Consider the following 17,971-nt stretch of genomic DNA (forward strand, 5'->3'; position numbering starts at 1 on the left):
GCAGTTCATAGCCTGTAATTAATCTCTTGAGATTGTTCACTTAGGCAGTTTATACTGGCAAAGTGGGAAGATACTGAGATCTGAGGGGTATTACCAGGAGCACACTGAACTCTGTGCCTCTAAAATCTGGTTGGGATTTTGGCTGAAAGGATCTCTGAAGGTATTACGTAAATCCAGAAATATTGGGAACCCTGGAAGCTCCCTTTATAGACTAAATCTTTGGTGCTGCTGATGGACAATCTTCCAGGGATATGTAAATCTTGCTGTGGGTAAGAAAGGGTGTAATGACATAAATATCTACCTGAAAAGCCCAAGAAAAGCAACATCATTTTAGGTCTTTTCTCAGACTTGAACTTCTCAGAGGAGGCTTTTTTGAACACATTATCTGAAATAGTATTTGTCACGGTCACTTTTCATCCCTTACTATGCTTCCCCCAACTTCTTAGCACTTATCACCCTGTCATATATTTATTTGTTTAGTACTTCCTCTCAGTAGAGTATAAAGATCTTAAGAACAGACTTTTTTACTGCTTATTTCCAGGACCCAGAACAGTGCCTGGCACACTGTAAACACTCAATATTAACATTTATAGAATGAGTGAATGGATAAATTAAAGAATATTAGGACAATTAAATGAGTTCAGTAATGAGGCCAATTACAAAATCACGAATCCTAAAATTAACAGTAATTTCTATAAACAGCAAAAGCCATTTAAAAATACAGAAAAAGATATTAATAACAAAAAAATAAGATATCCAGAAGTAAACTAAATGGAAACTAACATTCAAATTTTACTGACAGAAGAAGTGAATACATAAAGAAGCATACCATGTTGCTGAATAGAAAAGCATATTGTAAGGATGCAGATTCGCCCCAAATTAATCTATAAATTTAACACAGTATCAATTGAAATCCCAACTAAAGTTTTAGGGGAAAGGGAAGGCAAAACTTGACAGAAAGATTTTAAATTTCATCAGGAAGAATAAATGCTGTAGAATAGTGAATTAAATTCTGAAGGAAGGTACTGATCAGGGATGGTATTCTACCAGACAGGAAAACATAGGAAAAGACAAATTGTATCAAAAGCTTAAAAAAAAAAAAAGTGTATATCCTTTAACCCAGACATTCCACTTCTAGAAATCTTTCCCAAGAAATAGATAATATGGCAAAGCTGTTTATCAAAGTAATGTCTGTAATGCCAAAACAACAGAAACCATCCGTGTTCCACAAGTAGAGGATGGTTCAGACAAATCACGGCTTAAAAAACAAATACCTGTGGGATATCACAGAGCCTTTGAGAATTATGTAGTGTAGAATTACATTAATGACTATGGAAGGTGTTTGCATATATTCCTATGTTAAAGAAAAAGCTGATTATAAAACAGGATATCTAATAGTATCCTCATTTATGTAAAATTTAAAAATTATAATTTACATATAGAGGTGAAGAAATAATCTGGATGGAAGGTTATACAGCAAAATGTTAACAGTAGTTCCCTTGAAATAAGAATTAAGGATGATTAAACAATTTTTTGTTTGTTTTTTGAATTTGTATACTGAAAAATTAGTGAAGTTCTCCCCAGAATGGGAGAGCAGTTAAACTCTTCACTGTTGCCACCTGGTGGCTACCACACAGAGGTTTCTTTCTTTTCTATCACCTGAAGAAATAATGCACACATCATAAAGTTGTAAAGAAACCCGCAGTATCACCTAGTTCCAGCCATCATTTTATAGCTGAGGAATTAAAAGCAAAAATTTGAAGCCACTTGTCTGAAGTCACGCTGCTGATGAAACTTATTAAGAGTAACATATTTGTTGAGCCCTTCTTCTAAGTACTTTACATGGATTATCCCATTGTATTCTCATAGGAACTTATGAGGTAGGTCCTGTTTTTACTCTCATTTATCCCCATGAGGATCCCGAGGCACAGAGAAAGTGAGTGAGTCACACAGCCAGGGCAGAGCCAGGCATTCTGAGGTTCACCGGAAGCTCCTCTATCCCAGGGCCTCTTCCTTCTGTGCTTTTGGTGACAGCTCTTAGCATATCCCCAATGTCACGTTCCTCATGGATATAAAGAAAGTACCAACATTTACTGAGAGGAATATTAGGAAACAAAGTAACTTGACCCCCAGAACCTTGCAAAGAATCTTGTCCAGATAGGGAACAGACTTCCTTTGAATTCTTCCAGGATCCAGATAGTAGAGAATCTTCTGTCAGAGATTTGGGACTATGGATAGGTTTACCTGGGTTCCCCTGTTCTAGTTTTATCCATGCTATACTCCCTGCTAAAGTTTTTGATGACCAGAGCTTAGAGTTAACATCACTAGGTCCACTTGTTCATGAACTTTTCCCCTCTCTCTTTTAGCTCTTGCCCAAATTCTCAGGGGAAACAGTCTCCAGCGCTGCATCTATCTTTGTGCTCAAAACCAAATGGCGTAAGTGCTAATAAGTGCAAAAACTGTACTTAGTGATCAATCTTTTAGAAGTGAAATTGAAAGTCTGAAATAACTAGGGCCATTACCCTCTGAAGCCCTATGAAAACCCAAAAAATCTTTCAGAATTGCTCCTAAAATGAATATATACCTTTGAATTATCATCTAATTAAAGCTGCTTTTTCTCAAGTATCATCTTACTTGAAAATAAATTAAAATTTAAAATTTGTACAGTATTGTAAAAGTGTTTTATTTTTCTGCTTTATATTTTTAGAGGACAGTGTAAGTGTGAAAAGACCGTAGGTGTTAGACAGTCTGGAGTTAAAATTCACATATTAGCTGTCACACATTAACTATGATTTGAGTATATTACTAAATTAAATTTTAAAATTCTTATCTCTAAAATTAAGGATCATAGCATCACCAAAGGTGGTAGATATGACATAAAAAACTAGGACATATGGGCATCTAGCAAATATACATTTTCCTCCCTTCTCCCTGCATTATGTACTAATCCAAATGTTCTTCACATACCTGGGCTAGGATTTATTTGAAGCAATCATTTATATCTTAGCCAATGTTCTATTTGAGGTGTTTGAGACACTTTTTTCTTTTCTATCCCTTTTTCAATCTATCAATGAGTCCTGTAGGCTTCACTTTCAGAAAAGATCCCAAATTCAACTATTTCTTATCCCTCCATAATGACCATTCTGGTCCAAACCATCCTCCTCTCTCATCTGACTGGTGCAGCAACTTCCTAACTGGACTCCCTGCTTCCATTCTTCTCCCCACCGTCTCCTCAACGCATGCAGACATTATTCTTCCAAAAAATTATATCATGTCACTTCTTTTTTAAAAAAGTTTATTTATTTGACAGAGAGACAGAGAAAGCACAAGCAGGGGGAAAGGAAAGGCAGGCAGAGGGAGAAGGTGAAGCTGACTCCTCACTGAGCAGGGAACCCGATGTAGGGCTCGATCCCAGGACCCTGAGATCATGACCTGAGCCGAACAAAGGCAGACACTTAACCTACTAAGCCACCCAGGCACCCTATTATGTCACTTCATTGCTCAAAATCTTACAAGAGATCCTCATCACTCTTAGACTAAAAATCTAAAGTCCTTACCAAAGGCTACTAGACCTCTGTGATCTGGTTCCTGCCTACCATCTTGTACCTCTCCTCTCCCTTACGGTGCTCCAGCTGCACCCTTGCGTTCTTTGCTGGTGCCAAGCACACTCCTTCCTCAGGGCCTTTTTATCTGTTGTGCCCTCTGCCTGGAATGCTCCTCCTAGATCTACCATGCCTCACTTTCTCATTCCTCACCTCAGAGAGGCTGAACCTAGGCATTCTATTTAAACAATACTCCTCCAAAACACTCTCTCCTTATACTCATTTTTCCTCATAGCATTTACCATACCTTGGCATTGTAAAACACACACATACACATATATATTTATTCTGTCTTCCCACCTGAAATTAAGTTCTAAGAAAATGAAGACTTAATTTTGTTCTCTGTATTGCTAGCATCTGGAACAATGATTGGCACACGCCAGGCATTCAAAAATATTTGTTGAATGAATACATGAAAAAAACCTTTAACTTCCTGCCATCAAATTAGCACTTCTAGAGCCCTCCTTTCCCCTCTTCTTCCCTTTAGGTAGAAGAGATGATTTTTTTTTTTCCTGTCTGAATTTATCTCCTATATGTTCTGCCTCCTTAATGATCTTGACTTACTTAGCCTTTATATTCAAATCTCTCTGACTACAGACATTTTTCTTAGCAGGCACAAGTCTCTCCCGTTTTAAATAAAACTCAGAAGAAAAAAAAAAAATCCTCTGTATGCATCTCCGGTCAGCTGCCAATCTCTCTCTCCTGCTTTTCAAAGCCAAACTTTTTGAATTTTTTTTTTTTTTTAAGATTTTATTTGTCAGGGAGAGAGAGAGCAAAAGCAGGGGGAGGGGCAGGCAGGGAGAGAAGCAGGCTCCCCACTGAGCAGGGAGCCTGATGCGATGAGGGACTTGATCCCAGGACCCTGGGATGATGACCTGAGCCAAAGGCAGACGCTTAACCAACTGAGTCACCCAGGCGTCCCGAAATATTTCTTTACCCTCTTTGCATTGCCCCATCTTTCATTCATTCTAGTTTTGCCAGAAGTCCTTAGAAACAGCTCACTCCTGCTTTGTTAATTTTTTTTCCTGAGCTTTTCCAAGACATGCTTCTCTTACTGTTTCTCTCCTACTTTCCTGACTGCTATTCTTCTTGTCCCACCCTTAAATTCTGTGTATCTCAGGTTCTGATCTGGGTTTTTTCTTATTCTACACATTCTCCCTTGGCAATCTTTCCCATGTCCATAGCTTCAATTACCACCCAAATCGGCATGCCTAGCCCACATCTCCCTCTGTTGGGCTCACAGTTTACATGACCTAGTGCTTACTTGATCCTCACTTGGATTTCCACAAGTGCCTTAAATAAAGATGTCATCTTCTTCTCCAAACTTATTTTTCCTCCATTGTTAACTTATTTTAGTGAATGGTACCATCACTCTCAACCAGGTGTTCATGGATTTTATTCTTGGTTTCTCCTTCTCCATCAACTTCCCCCACTCCCAGTCCAGCCAGTTATCAGGTTCCATTAATTCTATATTGGATCAAACTGTGCCCCCCCCCCAAAGGTGTCCAAGTTCTAATGTGTCTTTACAGATAGGATCTTTACAGATGTGATTAAGTTAAGGATCTCAAGATGAGATCAAATGACTGGTATCCTATATGAGAAAGAGGAGGAAGGAGAGGGAAAACTGAGACCCAAAAGCAGGAGAGAAGGCCCTGTGCAGGCCCCTGAGAAGATCGGAGTCATGCTGTCAAAGGCCAAAAAGCACCAAGGACTGCCAGCCCTACCAACACCTTGATTTCAGACTTCTGGCCTCCAAAACTGTGAAAGAACAAATTTCTGTTCTTACCACCAAGTTTGTGGTCATTTGTTATGTAGTCCTAGGAAAACTAATATATATACCTTCAAAATATCTCTTGAAACCCACCCACGATTCTCCCTCATCACTGCCCCTATCTAATTTAGGCCACAATTACAACAATCTTCTGCCTTGTCTCCCTGCTGCTAGTCTCGGCCCATCATTCTAAAATGCATGAAATTTACCCTCCTATTTACCATCTGTGAGTGGTTTACCAATGACTCCTGGATTAAGTCTAAATGCCTGGTATCATGGTTTACAGGACTTCCACTTTGGTTTTTGCTTATTCACATAGCCTTATTTCTCACCTCTTTTCACACTCACCCTCAGTTTTATGCTCTAGGCACAGTAATAATTTCTGATATTTATTGGACACTTTGTTCAGACACAGCTAAATCTCACGACAACCCTATAAGACAGGAACAAGTTTCTTTCAGTGTCTCAGCCTTTTTTCCTCTTGCTCTGGGGCTTTGCATATGCTGTCCTCTGCCTAAAATAACCTTACTTCCTCTTCACCTGTTTTCTGCCCCTTCTCCTCATCTGGCTACTTCACACCTACACTTTAGGACTCAGCTTATTCAGCATTCCCTCCATGAAGCATTCCTAGATCTTCCTAAATCCGGGTTATGTGTCCCACCCCAATTACTCATAGTCCCATTACACCCTGCACTTCTCCTATCATAAGATACAATTGTCTTATATTTATATTTTTTCTTAGTCCATTTGGGCCTACTCTAACAAAACATCACAGTCTGGGTGGGTTGTAAACAACAGACATTTATTTCTAACAGTTCTAGCTGAAGTCCGATGTCAGGGTGCCAGCGGTGGGTGAGGACCCTCTTTTGGGTTGCAGACTTCTCATTGTAAACTCACATGGTGGAAAAGGTAAGCAAGCTCTCTCCAGGGCCTGTTTTGTAAGAGCACTAATCCCATTTATGAGGGCTCTACTCTCATGAGTAATAACCTCCCAAAGGCCTCTCTCCCAAATTCTATCACCTTGGGGATTAGGATTGCAACATATGAATGTGGGTGGAACACATTCAGACCATTGCAACTGGCCTGTATCTCACACTATTTTATGCGCCCTGTGGACTGAGGCTATTCCTATTGCTTACCATTGTAACCCCACCCCTAGAATCAAGCATCATGCCTGACACATAAGAGATGCTCAATCAATGTATGTTGAAGGGGCGCCTGGGTGGCTCAGTCGTTAAGCGTCTGCCTTCGGCTCGGGTCATGGTCCCAGGGTCCTGGGATCGAGCCCCACATCGGGCTCCCTTCTCAGCAGGAAGCCTACTTCTTCCTCTCCCTCTCCCCCTGCTTGTGTTCCCTCTCTCACTGTCTGTCAAATAAATAAAATCTTCAAAAAATATATATATGTTGAATAAATGAAAGAAACTTGAATAAAGGTTGCTAGTAGCATTATGTCTCTAACACCAGCTACGATAGAAAGAGATGTATCCCCAGACTTGGTTGCCAACTGTTCCCGTCCTCAGAATTGATGCCCTAGGCCTTTGCCTTGGGCCAGTTCTCAAATACCATTTCATAGGAATTTCCTGAGACCTGTAAGGCCCATTAGTCCTCACCTCCCTATCATACTCAGCACTTCCCCAATGCCAAGACTCTCCAGGTGGCCATCCTCTTCCATTCTGCTCTGCAATCCTCCCAAACCCTTCCTCTTCTTGCTCTTTTTTCCCTGTGTCCTCTGGAAATCCTGCGTATTCAAAACAAACTCACCCATTTTCTCATCCTTCCAACAAAATACTCCATCTCCTGGCTTTTACATGGAAAACGGCTTTCCCTTGAGAAGACCACCTTTTCTACTGCTACCTTGGTGGTCCTATTGGATCGATTATTCTTTCAGAACCCTGGGATATAATTCATCTGGTCCTTGAGGTTTGAATTCAGTTCTGACCATTTCCAAGTATTGGCTATTACACAGAAGAATTAGAGGGGTCTATAAGGACTTGAATACAGCAGTAAAGATGTTTATTTTGGAAAGATCCTGTAACCATGAATTGTTTTAAAACTTTCACTGAACCTAACCAATAGCCTCTGAATTTCCCTCACAACTACCAAATTCAAAATGAAAAACAAGTGGCGCTTGTACCTTGGAGACTACAGAAACACCACATACGCTGCTGATACTGCTCCTTAGCTAACACGTGGTTTCCTCTAGGTTGTAGGATCCATGGCCCATGACATACAGCTACTATAAGTAGGGATGGAGTCTTATCAATGAAACGTCTGGCCTAGAGCAGTACTCACATATTGATTTAATTTCTAATGGCCCACAATATGGTTGATTTTGTGGCAAATTCTAAAAAGCATTAGCTTTTTCTTTTATAACTTATCTAATTTCTAACCTTATGTGAACTGTTAGACTTTCCAGCTGTTAAGCTCCAGCAAGAAAGCTCCTATAGTCCAAAATGCAAATTGAAATGACTGATCTTTTTTGAGCACTTTCTGGTCTCTTATTCTGGCTCACTGAGCCATCTTCTGACCCATGACTTGTTTAAAGTGGATTAGTCAGGGGCGCCTGGGTGGCTCAGTCGTTAAGCGTCTGCCTTTGGCTCAGGTCATGATTCCAGGGCCCTGGGATCGAGCCCCGCATCGGGCTCCCTGCTCTGCGGGAAGCCTGCTTCTCCCTCTCCCACTCCCCCTGCTTGTGTTCCCGCTCTCGCTGTGTCTCTGTCAAATAAATAAAATCTTAAAAAAAATCCAAAAAACAAAGTGGATTAGTCACCCTGTATGACGACCTTTCTTGTGGTAAGTTAATACATTTAAGCTGGCAGTCTAATTTATTCAGATGTTTGTGTGAACTAGTCTCCCCAAGCTTTATTACCAGTAGATAAACTTTTTAAAAGAGTCCCTGAACCTGTGCTTTAGCCGTGTATCAGGCCCGACCCTGTTGTCTAACATAATATACTACTAAGTGAAGCAATCCATTAGCTGGTCATACACAAATTGTAACGTCAAGTCATATGGAAATACGATTCTTTTTGGTATCTTACAGGCTGATTTTGATGATGGAAATTATCTACCTTGTGCTAATCAAGTTAAGGGCATATATGAAGTGTTCATAATACATTTCCAGGTGAGATAAAACTCATTCATTTAATAAATATTCAGTAAGCATATCCTTTGTGCAAGGCCTTATGGTCGGGGTAGTAAAGTATATAAGAAAGAAAAATACATGGTGCCAGGTGCAAAACCCAGTTTGGTAGCAAAGGTCTCTATAAATAAAAATGCCAAGTAAATTGAGAACTAAATACAAATTTGAGCTGTGACAATCAGATGTTCTCATGTGAATAGTTAAGACAGTAGTTGAATTTCCAAGAAAGGAGCATCACTGTGGCTTAAAATGGCGAGGGATGCTTCACAAAGAAAGTGAAAAATATGTTGGGCTTTGGAAAGGAATGGGAATTGCAAGGCTTTCTTTCTTGCTAAAGTATTATAATTAGAAACCAAGAATATAGGGTCTATCTGAACTTACCTTACACCCCAATTACAATATTATACTTTAGGTGAAAGAGTGACTCCTCTTGAGTAAAATGAGGGAAAACATTACCATTACTGAATAAACACAAATTCTAATGTTTGTTAGATTTTGCTATTAGATTAGTAAAATTAGTTTCCACAGAGTGGTGGGAATTGAAGCCAAGGAACAAGCTGAACAAATGGGAGATGAGGACATAGACTTCAAGAGAACGTCACTCTTTCAAAGTGCTTTGGAGGTAAGATGGAAAGGAGAGATAGAGGACAGAAACCAGAAGGAAATAAATGGTAAAAAGAGAGGGGTCATGATATTTGAGAGATCTGAGCATGACTGCAATTTGAATGAAAAGGAACTTGTAGAGAAGGAAAAAGAAAATTGATGGAGCCAGGTCCCAAAGGAGACAGAAAAGGTGGGCCTTGAAAAAAATATTTTCTCAGAAACTAAGGGAGTAAGGGAATGGTTATAAATAAATTTATAGCTGTGAGAGGTTTTTTTGCTAAATGGCCTCATTATTTTTTGTGAAGTAAGAAATAATAACTGATGTTATTGTGAAGTAGGAGGGAGTGAAAAGGGGGTTTAAAGAGAATGGAGACAGTTTGAAATAGATCACGGACTAAGACAAAAGCATTAATGGTGGTGTTAACTACCAAACTGAGTTTGGAAATAATGAAAGTATAGTGGTTTTATGATTGTTTCTAGTATCTTAGCTGAATGGCTTATAGGGCCAGGCATATTATAGGACTGATCCAGAATTGTGAGTTGGATAACAGATAGAGGAGAAAGACAAGGAGGAAGGGAGTTGAGGGCATTGATGCCAGGCAGAATATAGCACCGTTCTAGAAATGTGCTTTGGGAGAGAGATACCAGGAAAGGAAAAATACAGAAAGGGATGGAAAGCACTGGTGAGAGAGCAGGTCATGTGACCAATTAAGAGATCAAGGCCAGATATGGAAGGAAGTGGGACCAAGAATAAACTGGAAGGCAATATTACAGGAATAGAGCTCTTGATGAGACTCTAGATCAGGCGTACTGGGGGTAATATGGATGGGAGAAGGGTATTGAAATCACTCAGAACTATTTTATAACAAAGTAGGGAGTATGGCCAAGGGAAATGGGTTGAAGTGGCCTTGGAACTGGGATACTTGGGTATTTGACAGATCATCCACATGAATGTTGAAATCTCCTAGAAAATGACGAGATAAATTGAGATTTGAAGGGTTAACATGATCCAGGTACAAAGACAAGAAAGCCTGGCAATCTCTGATAATCAGTACATCTATAACATACAGCTCTTGACCACTTTACTACTGGCCTCTTATCCACTAGAGTGGTTTCTTTTGCAGGACACTGTATTTCACTTGAGGGATACAGGGATGGTAGTTCTAATTCATGGAATTGGTAAATGATCTTAAACACCTATCTTCACCATCTTAAAGATGCACTTTCTCACTGCAAAAGGAAATCCAAATGCCACCATAATAGGGGTTTATGGAAAAAAAAAAAAGATGTTTGAAACATAAAGTTCTGTCAGCATAAAGTATGTTGTATCTATCAAAAGGGACAAACAGATACTGTATAAAAATGCATAGTTTAGAAAACACCCGTACTTCATTTCAACAATTCTTTCTTCTCAGGGAGGTCTAAATAACACAAGACATTTAACTTCACTAATAGCTCTCTGAGCAAAACAGTAGGATCCAGGAACACACCATACATAGTTTTGTTTGCCTTGAAACAAAAAACCTGGGTTCAAGTTCCTGTTCTAACATCTACAGGTCTGTAACCTGAACACCTAATGCAGCGCTCGCACTACTACCAGCTGGGTGCCCTTAGCAAGTCATTTAACATCTCTGAGACCCGTATCTTCATCTGTAAAGAAGGAATTTTACCTATATATGAGTAATTACAAAGGGTAATAATGTTTTAGATATTATGGGAGCCACTTTTCCCCCTGAAAAATTATGTCACATATCCTGGTGGTCTTCTCTTTATTTTCTCATTCTTAGTAAATCAGTAAAAATACCAAAGAAAAATTTGAAGCACCTGGATGGCTCAGTCAGTTAAGCATCTGACTCTTGATTTCAGCTCAGGTCATGATCTCAGGGTTGTGAGATTGAGCCCCATGTCAGGCTCTGCACTGGGCACGGAGCCTGCTTAAGATTCTCGCCCACTTTCCTTCTGCCTCTCCCCCCTAAAAAAAAAAAAAAAGGAAATTCTGTTTCAGTTGTGGAGGCATTTTTATCTACCTATTTTTTTAGTGGGGTATAAAAAATAAAAATGTTTTATTTAACTTTAAGAAAGTATCCTATACAGACCCAAAATTAACAAAGACATCAAAACTTAATTTTGCCACATTTAAGAATATTTTTGAAGAAATAAAAATTATAGGCTACCTATGTGCCTTTCCCTCCTATAGAGAACCTCTGTCCTGAAGTTTGTGTTTATAATTCCCAAACCTGTTTTTAAACCTTTATATTATTTTTTTAGAGATTTTATTTTTAAGTAATCTCTATACCCAACGTGAGGCTCGAACTTACAACCCCAAGATCAAGAGTCACATGCTCCACTGAATGAGCCAGCCAGGCACCCCTTTAAACTAATATATTCATAAACCACACAGTACTGTCTTACATTAATAAATGTACACTTAAGAAATATAATATGCCATTTAACTTCCCTTTTTTTTTTTTAAATCACCACATTCTTGATTCACTTAATGCTGGCTTATTCATTTTAACTGTACAGCATTCCATTAAATGAATATAGCACAACTTACCCATTCTTATGTCACACTTTATTTCCAAATTTCATTATTATAAATAGTGTGATGAACATTCTTCCATGTCTCTCTGGCAAATATGTAGGAATGTTTACAGAGCATCTATATGTGTGTGTATATATATCCTAGTGGAATTGCTGGTTCATAGGGGTATGCACACGTTTAATTTTAGTAAATGAATATTGCCAAATTGCCCTCATAATGATTATATCAATTTATACTCCAGAAGATGGTACCTGAGAGTTCTATGTTATTTTTCAACATCCTCACCAACATCTGATACTCAGACCTCTAAAATGTTAACCACCTTGACTGATGCAAATTATAATAACTTGATTTGACCCCATTGATCCTAATTGTTGGAGAACTTTGATTCCCCGACATTATTATCTTCTACTTCTCCTAACTTTCTGACAATAATAATTTCTTGGTCTCTTTTGCTAGCTTCTCTTCCTCTACCCACTTCTCTTGGCATTTGCAAGTCATCATCTTTGTTTATTCCCTTTTCAGCAGTCTTGTCCAGGCTATACTACTCACAACTAATTCTTCAAAATCTATAAATCACCTCTCTTCTAAATTTTAGACCCATATGCCTAGCTGCCTACTAATCTTATGGGACTTACATGTCCTATAAACACCTAAAATTCATTCTGAAAAGACCTCTCTTTCCCCCTCAATTTCTTCTTCCCAACTCTTACTGTTTAATGATACTGTCAAAGACAAAGTGTTTCATGCCTAAACCCTGGACATCATTAACAAAAAAAACTTCTCTATGCACTGCCCTCTCCCCTCCAACAAGTCAGCTGATCTAGTTCCCACCTTTTTTTTTTTTTTTAAGATTTTATTTGAGAGACAGAGAGACTGAGAGAATGAGTGGGGGGAGGGGCAGAGGGAGAACAGATTTCCTGCAGAGCAGGGAGCCCGACATGGGACTCGATCCCAGAACCCTGGGATTATGACCTGAGCCAAAAGCAGATGCTTAACCAACTGAGCCACCCAAGCACCTGGTAGGTCCCACCTTCTTAACATCTCTTGCACCTTGCTCTCCTCCCCATACTTATTATTGTTGTCCTTACCACTTTTTGCGAGAGGTTATAGTGATCAGAAGCAAGTACTTTGGTGTTAGACACACCTGGGCTTGAATGCAGATTTTTATCACTTATAAACTGTGTCACCATGAGCAAATTATGATCCTCAAGTTTTCTGTTAAATGGGAACGATACCTACGTCATGTGGTCTCTTCAAGGATTAAATGAGCTAACAAATGCAAAGTGCCCACTACACTGCCCAGCACATAGTAAGAGCTCAGTGACAGCTATTCTTCATTAGCTCGAGTGTTGTGATTAGTTTTGGTGCCTCCAATCTTTCTCCCCGCCCTCATGATCACATTGCTAGCAGAATTCTCACGTACCCTTCCCTATTTCTTCAATAACTGTCCTCTGTTTATACAAAGCCAAATCAAGTCTTTTAGTAAGTCATCTAACATACTTTAATCTGAGCCCTAGCCTCATTTCCTAGATTCTATTCTCACTAATTTACATAGTCCCTGAATATATGTTTCATGTATCTGTGCCTTTAGGTACATGCTATTATCTAAGAAACTGGTCCTTCTCTTTCCAAACTCTAGTGAATATTCTGTCAAGCTTTCCTAGTCCATCCAAAAAGAAATGAGTACTGACTCTAGGGGTTTATAAATTGCTGCTGCACTCATTTCTTGATTTGTCTGTCTCCTTTACTAGCCTGTAAAAAATGTGAGAGCAAGGTCTATGTCATCTATTCCCAATATGAAGCACAATTCCTGGGGGGTAGTAGGCATTCATTAACTACTGGATAGATAGAAGGAAGGACACTGGGACTGGCCTAATTCCACATCTTCTAAATAACTTTAAACCGTAGCATCAAGAAATCTGTCAAGTTCGATAACACTAGTGAAAGTTCCCATGAATGTCAAAATGATCATTGAAGGATGGAGGTATTACAGGTGGTTTTCTCTACTGTGAGAAAAGGCAAAACAATGTAAAGTTCTCCCGAGTGTGAAGTAAAATACTAGGGAAAAAAACAAAAAAAAACTGAGCTGTTAGTATCTAGGAAAAGATTATAAACTATTTCCTGAATATGCTGGCCCCATGTACTGCAGTCAACAAATAAGGATAACCAAGTCGAATACTGACAAACAGAAAAGAACATCCTTTTGCAAATACGAGTATAATGAATGCTTACCATGTGTCAGGCCTTGTGCTAATCACTTTCTACACAATATCTATGTTACTTAATCCTTCCAACTATGAACTAGAAATTCTTATTATCTTGCCTAAGGGACCTGAACCAGGAGTTAAACCTAGTTCTGTCTCACCTAAAAGCTTATGTTCTCAACTACATCACACTATTGTACCAAGCCACAAAGTGGGCATTTAGTCACAAGGATCAGAGAAAAGTAACTAACGCATAAGGCCAGGCTTCTATGTGAAGAGACTAACACAATTCAGATTTTCCAGTTTGTGAAGGTGAGGGAAGATCATCCATCTCTATGAACTCAAGAATGGCGACAAACAGTATTAAAACCAGACTCATTTATCAAATCCTTTAACCAGCCAAGAACAAGCTAGACAGAATTGAGGCTTGTCTATAAAACAATTCCTTTTTTACTACAGAAAAACACTAGATTGGATAGATTTGGGATATCTACCCAGAATATTATTTCAACAGATCTCACAAAGCAGGTTATAGTTTGATACAGGTTTGTGTATTATGTAAATCTCCTTTCCAGGTTCTACACTAACAGGCCAACATTTAGCTTTGAATTCTGTCTTTCCAAGAACCATGGTTCCTTTCACATCCGAGATCTGTAATAGTAACCCACTTGTTTATATAAAATGCAGTCCTGTAGGGACATGTATTTGATTGGGGGTTCGGTATGCATGGATTTCCAGAGAGTACTATCTAGCACCCTTCTTATTTAAAAGCCTATGCTTTGCTTTGGTACTCATCCACTCAAAAACTCAAGCATCTATCTCTCCATGGCAATTATGTTTTAGGAGTTGCTTCGAAGGAGACAAGTTACCAGGACATCCAACCAAACTATGAAGTGATTTTTTTTTCTTCGAATGCTAGCATCTCCAGTAGTACAGCAGCAGCATGGTTAAGTAGGAAAAACCATGGACTTTGAAAATAACCAGAAAGCTCTTATGGAAAATTCAAACCTAAGTTCTTCCCCTTTAATGTAAGATGGGGAAAGTTAAATCTTCTCGCATTTACATAGTTGCTTGCTTCTTCAAACTAAGGAAAAAACTCAATACTATAAAATATTTTAAATTTCATCAAGGACAGTGGGCCTCAACTTTGGATACACCTTAAAATCACTGGGGTTGGGCGCCTGGGTGGCTCAGTCGTTAAGCGTCTGCCTTCGGCTCAGGTCATGATCCCAGGGTCCTGGGATCGAGTCCCACATCAGGCTCCTTGCTCGGCAGGAAGCCTGTTTCTCCCTCTCCCACTCCCCCTGCTTGTGTTCCTGCTCTCACTATCTGTCAAATAAATAAATAAAATCTTAAAAAAATAAAATAAAATAAAATCACTGGGGGTGCGGGGAAAAGGAGATGATGACCCACGCCCGGGCCTGACTCCGCATCATTCAAATCAGAATCTCTGCAGGTAGGCCCAGCTATTGAGGGTTGTTTGTTTTTTAAATAGCCCCTGGGATTTTAATAAACAGGGTTAAGTTTATGATATAAAAGGATTCAATTGCCTATCCTAAATAAAGATCAACTATGGACAACAGCTTCTGGTTGTGATTAATACTGGCTATACGTCATGTGTCTAGAAATGACCATTGCAGACCCTACCCCAGTGTCTCCTTACTTGTAATCAAAGTAGAGATGGTAGGCTATAGATAACAGAGCTTTCTAGGTAGGTGGTTGGTATGTGTGTTACCCCTCAAACTGTTGGAAAGATGAAAAGCAACTACTGAATGACAATCTCTGTAGTGACTTAATTCCACTGGCTGTGATATTACCTGGGTGGCTGGTTGCTAAAGACATGAAGGATGAGTAGATTCACTGCCAACTTATGCGACAATGAACAGGCAACTGAAAAAGAGGATGGTCCTCCAGTCATCTGCTTCCTACAAGGCCAGTCACAACCATTCCATTGACAAACTACAGGGAAAAAAACAAGAATTAGATGTGAGAAATGTATTCAACATAAGTAAAATATAATGGATCTGTGGTATTTTGAGGAAATTCCTGAAGACCAACAGAGGCACAAGATGATGAATGGGAATACTCTAAATCAGATCTAAGCAAATTATGCTAACAGTAAACAAGGCTAGCTGAATACATGTTTCTGAATACTTCTATTACTGTTATTAATGCATAGTAAATTTATTAAAAGTTAATGAAGGGAAGAATTAGTATTTTGTATTTCATAGTTCAGTACTTAAAGGATCTGGGAGATGTTTATTATTTACTTCTTTAAATGGCTTCCTTTTCATTTTTAAAGATATCAACCAGCAGTCTGACTACTTGAAGGCAAATAAGTAGTTTGAAAGAAAGATAAAAAGTGGTAGGTAATTTAATTATTATTAATGAAGAAACATAGAGTTTTGGAAGAACACTTTAGAAAACCCAGCACCTATCTCAATTGTGATGAAGCATCAAGCACTAGGCAATGGACCTGATAAACTTGCAGATGAAGTAAACAAGTGGCAAGTTCATAAAAGCCCATTAGGAAACTAGACTGGAAAGGTAACAGAATGGTGTGGAGAAAGGCTTCTTGTTTGTTAAGACAATGCACAAGGCGGCAAACGTAATTATTAGCTGAAAGCAAGCCAGGGGACCCAAATCATATTCCAAAAATCTCTTTGCTCCTATGCTGTTTCTAAATAAGAGGATAATTTGTACTTACTGAGAGCAAGTTGATTTAGCAACAGCAGAATCTTCATGTATCACAGGAAAATTTTATCACATATTCAAGATCACTATTTTTAAGAATTGTACCACTTGTGTGAAATAATAGACTGTTAAAATAGACACAAGGCCTAATATAAAAAATATAAGAACTACATTACAGTCTTTGTTAGATTGCCAAATGTCAACTTTACTTTTGCTTTACAGGCCACCTTGAAACAAAGTCTATATTCTGTTTTTGGCATCTAGAACTCTATAGCACTGAACATTAATACTGCAAGCTTAACTATCATTGACAATTTAGTAAAAGTTCTAATTTAAACAGTACCGATTTTTTCTTCTGGCTACAATTCCAAGATGGTGTCATTTCAAAGGCAACTGAATAAACTAAGGCTGGAAACCTTGAAGACCTGCTTTCTACCACATACTGCTCCCTTTCCGCCTGCCCATCTTTATGTCATCATAAAAGGAGTAGGTCTTGACGGAGGCAGCAGTGTTAACTCAGCTGTATAACCTACAGTACGTAAGATACTCTTCTGCTTTATTGAAGTCACCATTTTCTCCAGAACCTCCTGCACACTACCAATACTTTTAACATCCACCCTGTAGGTTGCATACTAAAAAAGGTTAAAGTGCAATTCAATAAAGAACAGTAACCTTTTCCAAAAATGTTTTATTGCTACAAGTAGTGAGATTTCTAATCATCAAAATTGGAACAAAACTTAAGGTTTCAGCTCCCTATGGGGCAATACAGCCATTTCATGTGACTTTGTTTTTAATTTAGTTTTGGCAGTGGACTCAACAAAGTTTAGATGATAGCTGGATGGCATCAAGAAACCGTGCCTGTAACTTAAAGTGGCGCATGAGCTAGAACAGGAAGACTACCTTCCATCTGACAGGTCAGTCTTTCTTTGAACTCATTTCTTAGTAAGAGTTATTTCAACATTCAAGGCTAGTAATTACTAAGTATATATGTATCTCGTAAGAAAATTTAACACTTCACTTTTTACCTTTTCCCAAACAGACGCTACACACGGCAACTGGAATATTCCTAGAAATTGTGCAGGAGAGAGAATTCCCTGAATTTATCACCACCTACCTGAAACTAGACCACATTTTTCTGGCCTCCTCTTACAATCACAGCTTTCATTTCACAGCTCTAACAGCAACACACCATGGAGTACAAACATCACTGGAAAACAAGGGCCTGATAAAACCCACAGAAAAGCTACTCACTAATATTGGGACTACTTTTAGCCATGCTGTTATAGATCACACTTTATTTTTGTGCATAATAAATACAGAAGAATGTTGAAAATGTAGGACTCAACTATCTAATTAAAGCTGAGTAAACTAACCTAGTCAGAATTTGTTTTTTAAATGAGAAATGACAAG

General features: G+C 38.8%; 1 protein-coding gene and 1 long non-coding RNA gene across 2 annotated transcripts in view; both read left to right on the forward strand.

The window, feature by feature from the left end:
• LOC145720116 (uncharacterized) overlaps positions 1-17,933 on the forward strand; it is a 27,346-nt gene extending 9,413 nt beyond the window's left edge. The window contains exons 3-5 of the long non-coding RNA XR_014142862.1: positions 8,414-8,494; positions 17,361-17,475; positions 17,601-17,933. This is a non-coding gene — a long non-coding RNA (uncharacterized LOC145720116). The remainder of the gene's footprint in view (positions 1-8,413; positions 8,495-17,360; positions 17,476-17,600) is intronic.
• The window catches only part of SETD7 (SET domain containing 7, histone lysine methyltransferase), a 270,085-nt gene that overhangs the window by 99,486 nt on the left and 152,628 nt on the right, over positions 1-17,971 (forward strand). The window lies entirely within an intron of this gene.

Source organism: Leptonychotes weddellii, chromosome 2, assembly GCF_054177405.1.
Source record: "Leptonychotes weddellii isolate Sample4059 chromosome 2, ASM5417740v2, whole genome shotgun sequence".
NCBI classification, from domain to species: Eukaryota; Metazoa; Chordata; class Mammalia; order Carnivora; family Phocidae; genus Leptonychotes; species Leptonychotes weddellii.